Source organism: Balaenoptera borealis (assembly GCF_965194805.1).
Source record: "Balaenoptera borealis genome assembly, chromosome: 5".
In the NCBI taxonomy this organism is placed as follows: domain Eukaryota; kingdom Metazoa; phylum Chordata; class Mammalia; order Artiodactyla; family Balaenopteridae; genus Balaenoptera; species Balaenoptera borealis.
The window spans coordinates 71,234,355-71,246,577 of record NC_138862.1 but is presented as its reverse complement, the minus strand read 5'-3'; the positions used below and the strand labels follow the sequence as shown (position 1 = coordinate 71,246,577).

Below are 12,223 nucleotides of genomic sequence, written 5' to 3'. Positions count from 1 at the left end.
TAAACCAGCTAGGAATAGGGGCAAGGCACCAGCATGAGGACAGGAAGAGTTTCACCCTAGCTGCCCAAGGATGCTTTTACCTAACTGAGAGTCTTTTGATTTCTCATTGGAATTTTCCCCTCTGATCTCACTGAGAAGCTCAAAAAACAGGTACTAACCCAGTACATAGAAACTGGCTTGGGGATTTACTTAACAGTCTTTGGAGAAGGGTTGATGTTGACTCAGGGTTTGCAAAGCCTGAGTGCTTAGTTCTCTCCCTAGTCCCCAAAACACACCTCACCAAAATTGTGTGCAATCACAGTTACCACTCAGTTTAGCAAAGCAAGAGCAAATCTTGACTACCAAATGCTCCAGGCCTCACATGAGTCATCATTCAGCTCTGTGCATACAGCCCAGATGTAAATCACACAGGCATATAGCTGGCGGCTATGTTCTTATACACATTTGGACCTGCTTCCTGGAATCAGAAAAAGCAGCCTTTACCTGTGACTTCTGCCAAGTTACTCTTCCCCATCCCCCCCCCCCCGCCCCCCAATATGAAACCTGGCTGGAAGTATTTCCTTGGTACTGTGAAGTTGGGCTAGGGATTGGGAACCTAGCTCCTCACTTGCCAGGGTCACAGGTACACTGTGCTCAATTGACTGAGCCTCTGCCTCAGCTTCTCTATGAGGGTTCTTAATCACAGAACCCATTCCAAGCTCATTCCGTTCAGCCCCTTGCCTCCTGGCAGCTCACTGCTGAATAATCCAAGAGAAACATTTAGATATCTCCATTAGCAGAGATACCCAGAGATATTTTATACAACAGACAAGCTTATGGAATCATTTTACTTTTTTATATTTTTTCTCCCACATAAACAAAATTCCTCTTGGAAAAACTAAATCTTATTATTTGCCACAGTTCTTTAGTCAGCAGTGAGTTCTAGGTCCAGCTCAGAGTTTCAGTTTTTCCCTTTTCTTTTTTAATCTGCTTCTCCAAGTGCTTCATCTCTGGGTAAGAGTGTCACACATCTCTGAATCCCCCTTGTCTCACAGACAAACAGTTCACCTCTTTGTCCGACATGTTTCTATCATGATTGCTGCCCAATTTTCTCATCTCTGCTTGCTTCTGCCCCCAAATCAGTGGCATCCATCATAAAGCCTAGTGCTTCTGAATTTTTTCTTCACACATCTTCCCCTCAGGGCAAGCTTTCTGTCTTTTGCCTATGAATGTTTTGGTTAGTCAGTGCATGCCACAGTGTACTTTCATTCCCTCCTCCTGTATTAATGGGCATCAGTGATGTTCCAGGCTTGGGGGACTCAGCAGTAAATAAGCAGACATGGCTCCTGCAGTCTCAAAGCTTACAGTCCTGCCTCTATTTCATCTTTACATATTTATATATATATATATATATATATATATATATATATATATATATATATATATATATATATATATATATACACACACACACACATACATAAAATATCTTCTTTATCCATTCATCTGTTGATGGACACTTAGGTTGCTTCCATATCTTGACTACTGTAAATAATGCTGCTATGAACATTGAGGTGGTTATATCTTTTTGAATTAGTGTTTTCATTTTTTTCAGATATATACTCAAGAGTGGAATTGCTGGGTAATAAGGTAGTTCTATTTCTAGTTTTTTAAGGAACCACCATACTATTTTCCATAGTGGCTGCACCAATTTATATTCCCACCAACAGTTTACAAATGTTCCCTTTCCTCTACATCCTCGCCAACATTTGTTATTTGTAGGTATCTCATTGTGGTTTTGATTTGCATTTCTCTGATGGTTAGCGATGTTGAGCATCTTTTCATGTGCCTCTTAGCCATCTGCATGTCTTCTTTGGAAAAATGTCTATTCAGTTCTTCCCATTTTTTTAAATTGAGTTGTATGAGCTGTTTACATATTTTGGATATTAACCTCTTAGAGATCATATCATTTGCAAATACTGTCCCCTTTCAGTAGGTTGTCTTTTTGTTTTGTTGATGGTTTCCTTTGTTGTGCAAAAGCTTTTAGGTTTAAGTAGGTCCCATTTTCACAGAACTAGAACAAAAAGTTCTAAAATTTATATGGAACCACAAAATATCACCAAAGCAATCTCGAGAAAAAAAGGAAAAAGAACAAAGCTGGAGGTATCACACTCCTTGACTTTAGACTATACTACACAGCTACAGTAATCAAAACAGCATGGTAGGGATTTCCCTTGTGGCACAGTGGTTAAGAATCCACCTGCCAATGCAGGGGACATGGGTTCAAGCCCTGCTCTGGGAAGATCCCACATGCCACAGAGCAACTAAGCCCATGTGCCACAACTACTGAGCTTGCACTCTAGAGCCCACGAACCACAACTACTGAACCTGAGTGCTGCAACTACTGAAGCCCACGTGCCTAGACACCCATGCTCCACAAAAAGAGAAGCCACCACAATGAGAAGCCCGCACACCACAACAAGAGTAGCCCCCACTCACTGCAACTAGAGAAAGCCTGCGCACAGCAACAAAGACCCAATGCAACCAAAAAATAAATAAATAAATAAATTTAAATTAAAAAAAAAAAAGATTATATCTGAAAAATTAAAACAAAAGAAAAACAACATGGTAGGGGCTTCCCTGGTGGCGCAGTGGTTAAGAATCCGCCTGCCAATGCAGGGAGCATGGGTTCGAGCCCTGGTCCAGGAAGATCCCACATGCCATGGAGCAACTAAGCCCGTGCACCACAACTACTGAGCCCACGCTCTACAGCCCACGAGCTGCAACTACTGAGCCGGCGTGCCAAGAGCCCATGCTCCACAACAAGAGAAGCCACCGCAATGAGAAGCCAGCACACTGCAACAAAGAGTAGCCCCCCCTCGCCACAACTAGAGAAAGCCGGAGCACAGCAACAAAGACCCAATGCAGCCAAAGATAAATAAATAAATAAATATTAAAAAACAACAACAACAACAACATGGTACTGGCACAAAAACACACATGTAGATCAATGGAACAGAAAAAAACCCATGCACCTATGGTCAATTAATCTATGACAAAGGAGGCAAGGATATACAATGGAGAAAAGACAGTCTCTTCAATAAATGGTGATGGGAAAACTGGACAGCCACATGTAAAACAATGAAATTAGAACATTCCCTCACACCATATACAAAAATAAACTCAAAATGGATTAGAGACCTAAATGTAAGACCAGACACTATAAAACTCTTAGAGGAAAACGTAGGAAGAACACTCTTTGACATAAATCACAGCAAGATCTTTTTTGGTCCACCTCCTAGAGTAATGAAACTAAAAACAAAAATAAACAAATGGGACCTAATGAAACTTAAAAGCTTTTGCAAAGCAAAGGAAACTACAAACAAGACGAAAAGACAACCCTCAGAATGGGAGAAAATATTTGCAAATGAATCAATGGACCAAGGATTAATCTCCAAAATATATAAACAGCTCATGCAGCTCAATATTAAAAAAACAAACAACCCAATCCAAAAATGGGCAGAAGAGCTAAATAGACACTTCTCCAAAGAAGACATACAGATGGCCAAGAAGCACATGAAAAGCTGCTCAACATCAGTAATCATCAGAGAAATGCAAATCAAAACTACAATGAGGTATCACCTCACACCAGTTAGAATGGGCATCATCAGAAAATCTACAAACAACAAATGCTGGAGAGGGTGTGAGAAAAGGGAACACTCTTGCACAGTTGGTGGGAATGTAAATTGATACAGCCACTATGGAAGACAGTATGGTGGTTGCTTAAAAAACTAAAAATAGGGACTTCCCTGGTGGCACAGTGGTTAAGAATCCGCCTGCCAATGCAGGGGACAAGGATTCAAGCCCTGGTCAGATCCCACATGCCGCGGAGCGACTAAGCCCATGCGCCACAACTACTAAGCCTGCGCTCTAGAGCCCTCAAGCCACAACTACTGAAGCCCACATGCCTAGAGCCTGAGCTCCACAACAAGAGAAGCCACCACAATGAGAAGCCCACGTACCGCAGCGAAGAGTAGCCCCCGCTTGCCGCAACTAGAGAAAGCCTGCGCACAGCAACAAAGACCCAACGCAGCCAAAAAAAACCTAAAAAATAGAATTACCATATGACCCAGCAATCCCACTACTGGGCATATACCCAGAGAAAACCATAATTCAAAAAGACACATGCACCCCAATGTTCACTGCAGCACTATTTACAATAGCCAGGTCATGGAAGCAACCTAAATGCCCATCGACAGACGAATGGCTAAAGAAGAAGTGGTACATATATACAATGGAATATTACTCAGCCATAAAAAGGAACAAAATTGGGTCATTTGTAGAGACGTGGATGGACCTAGAGACTGTCATACAGAGTGAAGTAAGTCAGAAAGAGAAAAACATATCATATATTAACACATATATGTGGAACCTAGAAAAATGGTACAGATGAACCGGTTTATAGGACAGAAATAGAAACACAGATGTAGAGAACAAACGTATGGACACCAAAGGGGGATAGTGGCGGGAGGGGTGGTGGTGGTGGGATGAATTGGGAGATTGGGATTGACATGTATACACTGATGTGTATAAAATGGATAACTAATAAGAACCTGCTGTATAAAAAAATAAATAAAATTAAATTTAAAAATTAAAAAAAATAAGAGTAACTAGGAAAAAAAATAAAGAAATCAGAACATTTCCTCACACCATATACAAAAATAAACTCAAAATGCATTAAAGACCTAAGTGTAAGACCTGAAACCATAAAACTCCTAGAAGAAAACGTAGGCAGAACACTTTTTGACATAAGTCATAGCAATATTTTTTTTTTGGCTCTATCTCCTAAGGCAAAAGAAATAAAAGCAAAAACACAGTTTCCATTTTAAAGAACCAGGTATTTCAGAAAGGACTGGTCCTGGAGGCAGTGTGGTATTCCAATGCCCATGGTATGGCTGAAGCTCCGGGGACAAACTGGAGACCACCTCACCCTTCTAAGGGCGCAGCTGCCTCTCAGCACCAGTCCTGTTTCCAGGAAAGGCTGTGGACCCAGTTTTGACAGATCTTCCAATTTTTCAAGAGGAGCTATAAAACATAATTTGATATAAAATCTTTTTATTTTTAAATATTAGCGGACTTCCCTGGTGGCGCAGTGGTTGAGAATCCGCCTGCCAATGCAGGGGACACGGGTTCAAGCCCTGGTCCGGGAGGATCCCACATGCCACGGAGCAACTGGGCCCGTGTGCCACAACTACTGAACCTGCGCTCTGGAGCCCGCGAGCCACAACTACTGAAGCCCACGTGCCACAACTACTGAGCCCGTGTGCCTAGAGCCTGTGCTCCGCAACAAGAGAAGCCACCACAATGAGAAGCCCACGCACTGCAACAAAGAGTGGCCCCCACTCTCCGCAACTGGAGAAAGCCTGCACGCATCAATGAAGACCCAACACAGCCAAAAATTTTTTAAAAATATATATATATATATTAGCAACTTTTTTTTTTTTTTTTTTGGCCACACCGTGTGGCTTGCAGGACCTTAGTTCCCTGACCAGGGATTGAACTCGGCCATGGCAGTGAAAGCACTGAGTCCTAACCACTGGACCTCCAGGGAATTCCCATTAGCAACTAATTTAAACACTGCATAGACCAAGTATATCTGGTGGTTCCATGGCTTTGAACTCTTTTATGATTACATATTAAAATTTTCTGTATATAATTTGTTCTATTGTTTGCCTTAAAGACCTTTGCGATTCTTTTTGCCACATCCTCATCAAAATTCCCCCTTTGTACTTTCTAATATGTCCTATCATCACAAGTACACTCTGTTCCCACTGTCTTAAACCCCAGGCAGATGGAAGATATAACACCTGCCAATTCTTGTCTTTCCTGCTTTGTTTCGTTAAACCCTAAAATCAGCATATTAAACAACTTCACATATATCAGTCCCAGGTCTTTCCCTAAGGCTGATAAGATTTGATAAAACTAGTTTAGCTGCTCCCTATGTTATACTACAAAGGCCTCAGAGTATTTGTCTCCCCCAAGCCCTGGTAATTAAACATTTGTCCTTTATGAATCTTGGGATTCATAGGACTTATGCTTTTTTCTTTTTAATTAATTTATTTAATTTATTTATTTTTGGCTGCATCAGGTCTTCGTTGCTGCGTTAGGTCTTCGTTGTGGTCCGCAGGCTTTCTCTAGTTGCGGCGAGTGGGGACTACTCTTCATTGCAGTGCGCGTGCTTCTCATTGTGGTGGCTTCTCTTGTTGCGGAGCATGGGCTCTAGGCACGCGGGCTTCAGTAGTTGTGGCACGCGGGCTTCAGTAGTTGTGGCACACGGGCTCTAGAGTGCAGGCTCAGTAGTTGAGGTGCACGGGCTTAGTTGTTCCGTGGCATGTGGGATCTTCCCAGACCAGGGATCGAACCTGTGTCCCCTGCATTGGCAGGAGGATTCTTAACCACTGCACCACAAGGGAAGTCCCCTTATACTTTTTTTAAATTTTTATTTTATATTGGAGTATAGTTGATTTACAATGTTGTGTTAGTTTCAGGTGTACAGCAAAGTGATTCAGTTATACATATAAATATATCTTCTTTTTCAGATTCTTTTCCCGTATAGGTTATTACAGAGTATTGAGTAGAGTTCCCTGTGCTATACAGTAGGTCCTTGTTGATTATCTATTTTATATACAGTAGTGTGTATATGTTAATGACAACCTCCTAATTTATCCCTCCCCCGTCACCTTTCCCCTTTGGTAACCATAATTTTGTTTTCTAAGTCTGAGGACTGATGCTTTTTACACTGTGGCAGTGTTGTTTCCCTGAAAGTTCTTCTTTCCCTGGCAGAAAATGTTCATGGTTTCTTCATGTATTTACTTTTTACTATTTTTTTAAAAATTGTGGTAAAATATGTATCTCCTCAGTTTTGTCATTTTAAATATTTTTATGTGTACAGTTCAGTGGCATTAAGTGTATTCACAGCGTTGTGCAACCATCACCACTATCTGTTTACAAAATTTTTCATCTCCCCAAAAAGAAATTCTGTACCCATTAAACAGTAATTCCCTTTCCCTACTCCCCCAGCCCCTGGTAACTTCTAATCTACTTTCTGTCTCTATGAATTTGCCTATTCTAGTTATTTCATATAAGTGAAATCATACAGTATATGTTCTTTTGTGTCTGGCTTATTTCACTTAGTATAATGTTTTCAAGGTTCATCAATTCTGTGGCATGTGTCAGAAGTTCATTTGTTTTTATGGCTGTAAGATATTTAATTGTATATCACATTAAATGTATATATCACATTTTGTTAATCCATTCATTTGTTAATGAACATTTGGATCGTTTCTACCTTTTGACTATTGTGAATAATGCTGCTATGAACATTGGCACTGAGTCCCTGATTTAAATTCTTTTGGGTTTATACTTAGGAATGGAATTACTGGGCCATATGATACTTCTATGTTTAACTTTTCAAGGAATCGCCAAACTGTTTTCCACAGCAGCTGTACCATTTTACATTCCCAGCAATACATGAGGTTTCCACTTTCTCCACATCTTCCCTGACATTTATTTTTTTAAATTTTATTGTAGCTCTTCTAATGGGTGTAAAGTGATATCTCATTGACATTTTGATTTGTATTTCTTGATGGCTAATGATGTTGAGCATCTTTTCATATGTTTATTGGTCATTTGTCTATCTTCTTTGGAGAAATGTCTATTCAAGTCCTTTGACTATTTTAAAATTGGGTTGTTTGTTTGTGGTTTATTTTGAACTTAAGGGTTTTGAAGGCCTCACCACTGTAGGTCACAGGCAGTCACTCTGCACTTTGAAGAGTTTCTTTACAACCTAGAGTTACTCTCAACCTAAGAAGACAGCCTCTGGTATCAAGGGTTGTCCATTTTTAAATTCGGGGCTCACTGGAGGAACTGATCGCTCAGCCATAGAGTTTGTCCCTCTGGTCCTATCATATCATAAGATAGATGAACCAAAAACTAAAATTAAAATAAAAACAAACAGGGAATTCCCTGGCGGTCCAGTGGTTAGGACTCTGCTTCCACTGCCGGGGGCCTGGGTTCAATCCCTGGTCGGGGAACTAAGATCTGTAAGCTGCGTGGCATGGCCAAAAAATAAATAAATAAAAATAAATAAAAAATAAAAACAGACAGAAACAGAGGATAGGATTTGAAGTTAGTCTAGTTTACTGTTCCTCATTCATCAGTTTAACAAATATTTCTTGAGCACTTTATAAGCAACAAGCACTGTGCTAGGTACTGGGGGTACAGTGGTCAATGACACAGATGTGGGTCATGTGGGAGGCAGGATAATGGTCCCCAAAGCTGTCCACATCCTAATCCTGGAACCTGTGAAATATGTCACCTTACATGGCAAAAGGGACTTTGCAGATGTGATTAAGTTAAGGATTTTGAGGTGGAGAGATTATTCTGGATTATCTTGGTGGGCCCAGTGTAATTATAAGTGTCCTTAGAAGAGGGAGGCAGGAGGATCAGAGTGAGAGAAGATGGAAGCAGAGTTAGAGATTCGAAGACACAGTGCTGCTGGCTTTGAAGATGGAAGAAGAGGCCATGAGCCAAGGAATGCAAGGTGGCTTATCAAAGCTGGAAAAGGCAAGGAAGCACATTCTCCCCAGAGCCTCTGGAAGGAATGCAGTCCTGCCAACCCCTTGACTTTAGGACTTCTGACTTCTAGAACTGTAAGATAATAGATTTGCCTTTTTCTAGGCACTAAGTTTGTGATAATCTGTTATAGCAGCAGTAGGAAGCTGACACAGTTCTTCATCCCCCCATACAGGACACTGCGGTGTGGTGGGCAGCAATCAGCACACCTGGGTCTGACTCGTGTCGTGACTTGGGGGAAAGTTCCTTTATCACGCTGAGACTCATTTTCCGTGTCTATAAAATGGGGATAGCAATGTCTGCCTCACAAAGTTGTTGTAAGAAGTAGAGATAAGTTATGTAAAACAGTGGGCATTTAGTAGGCTCTTAGTAAGCGGAAGCTATTATTTTTGCCATCACTGTTTATTTTCTTTTAAATGCTTTCCTTTAATTAGGGAAGAAGATGGGAAATCAAAGACATGGACCTTATTTAGAATTAGGATGTTGGAAGGGGAAGGGATTACAAAATGCTTACGTGGGAGTAATTAGGGGAGATTCTTTTCTAGGGTGCAAGGCCGTGGCCCCAGCTGCCCTTCCCGCTCGCTTTTCCTCTCTCTTAGTGACACTGTCCTGCTGCTCAGCCTCCAGGTATCATACACAAGGATTCTCTTCATCCCATTTTTTTTTTAACTGCCATCAAGCCCTGCTTCCTTTTCTCCATCTAAACCCAACCACAAGACAGGCCCTTGTTTTGTTTATCCTTCTCAGTCATGATTCAGGTCATTTTGGTTATATTTGTTCATATTTGGTCATGTTTGCTTTCTTTATGCCGTGTTGATACACAGTCTAGATTGATCTCCAGTCCTTGGTCATAAATTGTAATGAGTGTGTCTTCCTTCTCATAAAGGACAGGCTCCAGCAGCCAGTTCTGCACTGGGTATCTCATTTTCTCTGCCTGTAGTAGCTCATTGGCCAGGATGGACACCTTACCCAAGCCAGGAATTAGAATTTGTGATCTAATCAGCCCTGACTCAGAACTAATTGGAACCATATCCATCAATCACTCTCTCAGGAGAGTGGTAACAACTATATAACACTAGGGGAGGGGGAGGGGAGGAGAGAAGAGCTCAGCAGACATGCAAGATGGCCCAATGCTTCTGCAGTTTCCTCTTCTACAGCTTTACTGTATTTCTGTCTTCAGATTCCATAAGAAAGGACTATACATATCCTTATACATTATACATAGTGTACATACATAGAATATACGTATACATAAATATGCATATCCATGTACATGAACATGTATATAGCATATACAAATACATATTGAAATAAATTTCTAGGCCACTCCTTCCCAGGGTACCATGTCAGCAAATGGAAATTTAGATAACTTTCATGGCCCTGTAAATGCTCCATGTGATCAGAAATGCAGCATATCCAGTCAGCCAACCCCCAAATGCCAATCTAGCTCTGGGCTCTATACTTATTTTCTTCTTCCTTCTCACCCCAGACAAGGTTGACTGTGTGGCCCCAGTTCATCAGATATTTTCTATTTTTCTCTTCTTTGTTCTTTATTCTTTATCCTATGAAAGCTATCTGCCTTCTGCCCCGTTTTGCAGTTCTCTGGACCCTTGGGAATGGAGGCTGCCTGCTTCATGAAGTGTTAAATAAGGTTTGTTTGTATCACCTAAATTGTCTTCTTTAATCATTTTTAATATACATTTCTCACTTTTCCCTTCAGCCAACTTTAAATGAATTCTGTTATGGCAACCAAAGGGTTTCAGCTAATTTAAAAGTAAAGATCTTTGGGGACAACGAGCTCTGGAATTAACCCTAGAGGAAAACCATGTAATATAAATGCTGCCATACATCCTCATCTCATTTTATTGCTGAGACAGAGGCCTAAAGACTTTAATGGCCAATGTCCTCCATCATCAAATGCCTTCATCCAAGAGAAAGTCTTTGGAAAACCACACAATGCAGTCATTACCAACATTGAACACTGATAAAAGCATTATATCGCTTCTTGAAATGTATAAAAAGATAAGATGAGTTCAGGATGTCCACAGCCCTGGCCAACTGATCTCAATTTCTCTTTGTGTGGAAAAAAAAGAAGCAATAAAAATGATGCACTCAAAGTTTCCTTCTTTCTTTCTTTCCCTTCCTCCCTTCCTTCTTTCTTTCCTTCTTTCTTTCTTCCTCTATTCTTGCAGGCCCAAGTTAGTCTGAAAAGAGGCACTTTTGAACGAAGATCCTCTCCATGGGTGCAGACATTAATGTTTCGAATACCTTGTAGGTTTGATTGTTCACACTAAGCTAACTCACCAAACCAGGCAAGTCCTACCATGTGTTTGTGCAGCCAATACCCCCTGTAGGAAAGATCCAAAGATTGAGTGGGAATATGCTGAATGCCTGCCTTGGGCCAGGCATCTGACTTCTATTCATTCCTCACAGTTATCCAGTGAGGAGGGTGGTGTTTTTCCCATATGACAGGTAAAGAGCTGAGGTTCAGGGTGGTCAAGTAATCTGTTCAGGATATCACAGATAAAATGTGGTGAATTCCATCTCAGTCTAGGGCCTGCAAAAAAATTTTTTTTAATATATATTAATTTACTTATTTGGTTGCATCAGGTCCTAGTTGTGGCAGGTCTGCAATTTTTAGTATACTAAGCACAACCTTCAGTTGAGAAGGACCTCATTCCCAGGAAAAGAGTTGTAGAGTTTTCCCACTAGGTCTGGAACAGAGCTCACGCTATAGCCTGTGTCAGGAAAATACTCTAAACATTTATCCAATGGACTTCCTATGGTTCTGTTGCTATGGATTCTAGGTGCTAACCTAAAACAATAAAACAGCTGGTTATTTTACCAGCAAAACAAGTTTATTCAGGAACAGCAAAGAATTGCAATTTGGGACATGCAACTATGGTGAACCACATGTAAGTCCCGTAAAGCAAAGGAGAGGAAACTCTTTTATAGAGGAGAAGGGAAGTTGAGAGGGACTATTAAAAGCAAAAAGTCCATTGGAAGAAACTTGGTGTTCTAAGTATAGTGGCTTTTCATTGGCTGACCTGTTGCCATGCAAGGAGAAAATCTTCCTCCTAATGGTGGTACTAAAGTAGTGTAACTTCCTGCCCGAGATGCAAGGTATGTCTCTTCCTGTTAGGATCTGTGTTGATGTCGAGTGGAACATGCATGAGAGCTCCCCTTTCTGGCCTCCCAACTCCATTTTAGTGAGGTTCCCCTTTATTAATTTTCACAAGGGTTCTACTTTCAGAGTTTATTATAACTGCCTTCTGAAGTGGTCAGTGAGAGTGTGAAGGGCTAGATGGAGAAGGCCTTGGGCTGGGGAGCAACCCAGTGTGGGGTTCTCATCTCTGCTTCTGATTCCTGTGCCTTTGATTCCAAGTCCATAACAAGGGAATAATAATTCTTGTCCATTCTACCTCACAAAGGACAAAGAGGAGGAGAAGTCACTGCCAAGAGTGAGTCCACCAGTGGGCCAACACATTGAGGTCCAATGTCCAAGGTCCCCTCTCACCCTTAGCAAGATCCCTGTGATGGCAGAAAAAAACGTGGCAGATTAGAAAACTCAGGCAGATGCCTCCTCTTAATGTCTATGTGCTTCTCCTAG

General features: G+C 41.1%; 1 protein-coding gene across 5 annotated transcripts in view; it reads left to right on the top strand.

Moving 5' to 3' along the window:
• The window catches only part of LMLN (leishmanolysin like peptidase), a 135,645-nt gene that overhangs the window by 99,051 nt on the left and 24,371 nt on the right, over window positions 1-12,223 (top strand). The gene's annotated exons all lie outside the window — the stretch shown is intronic.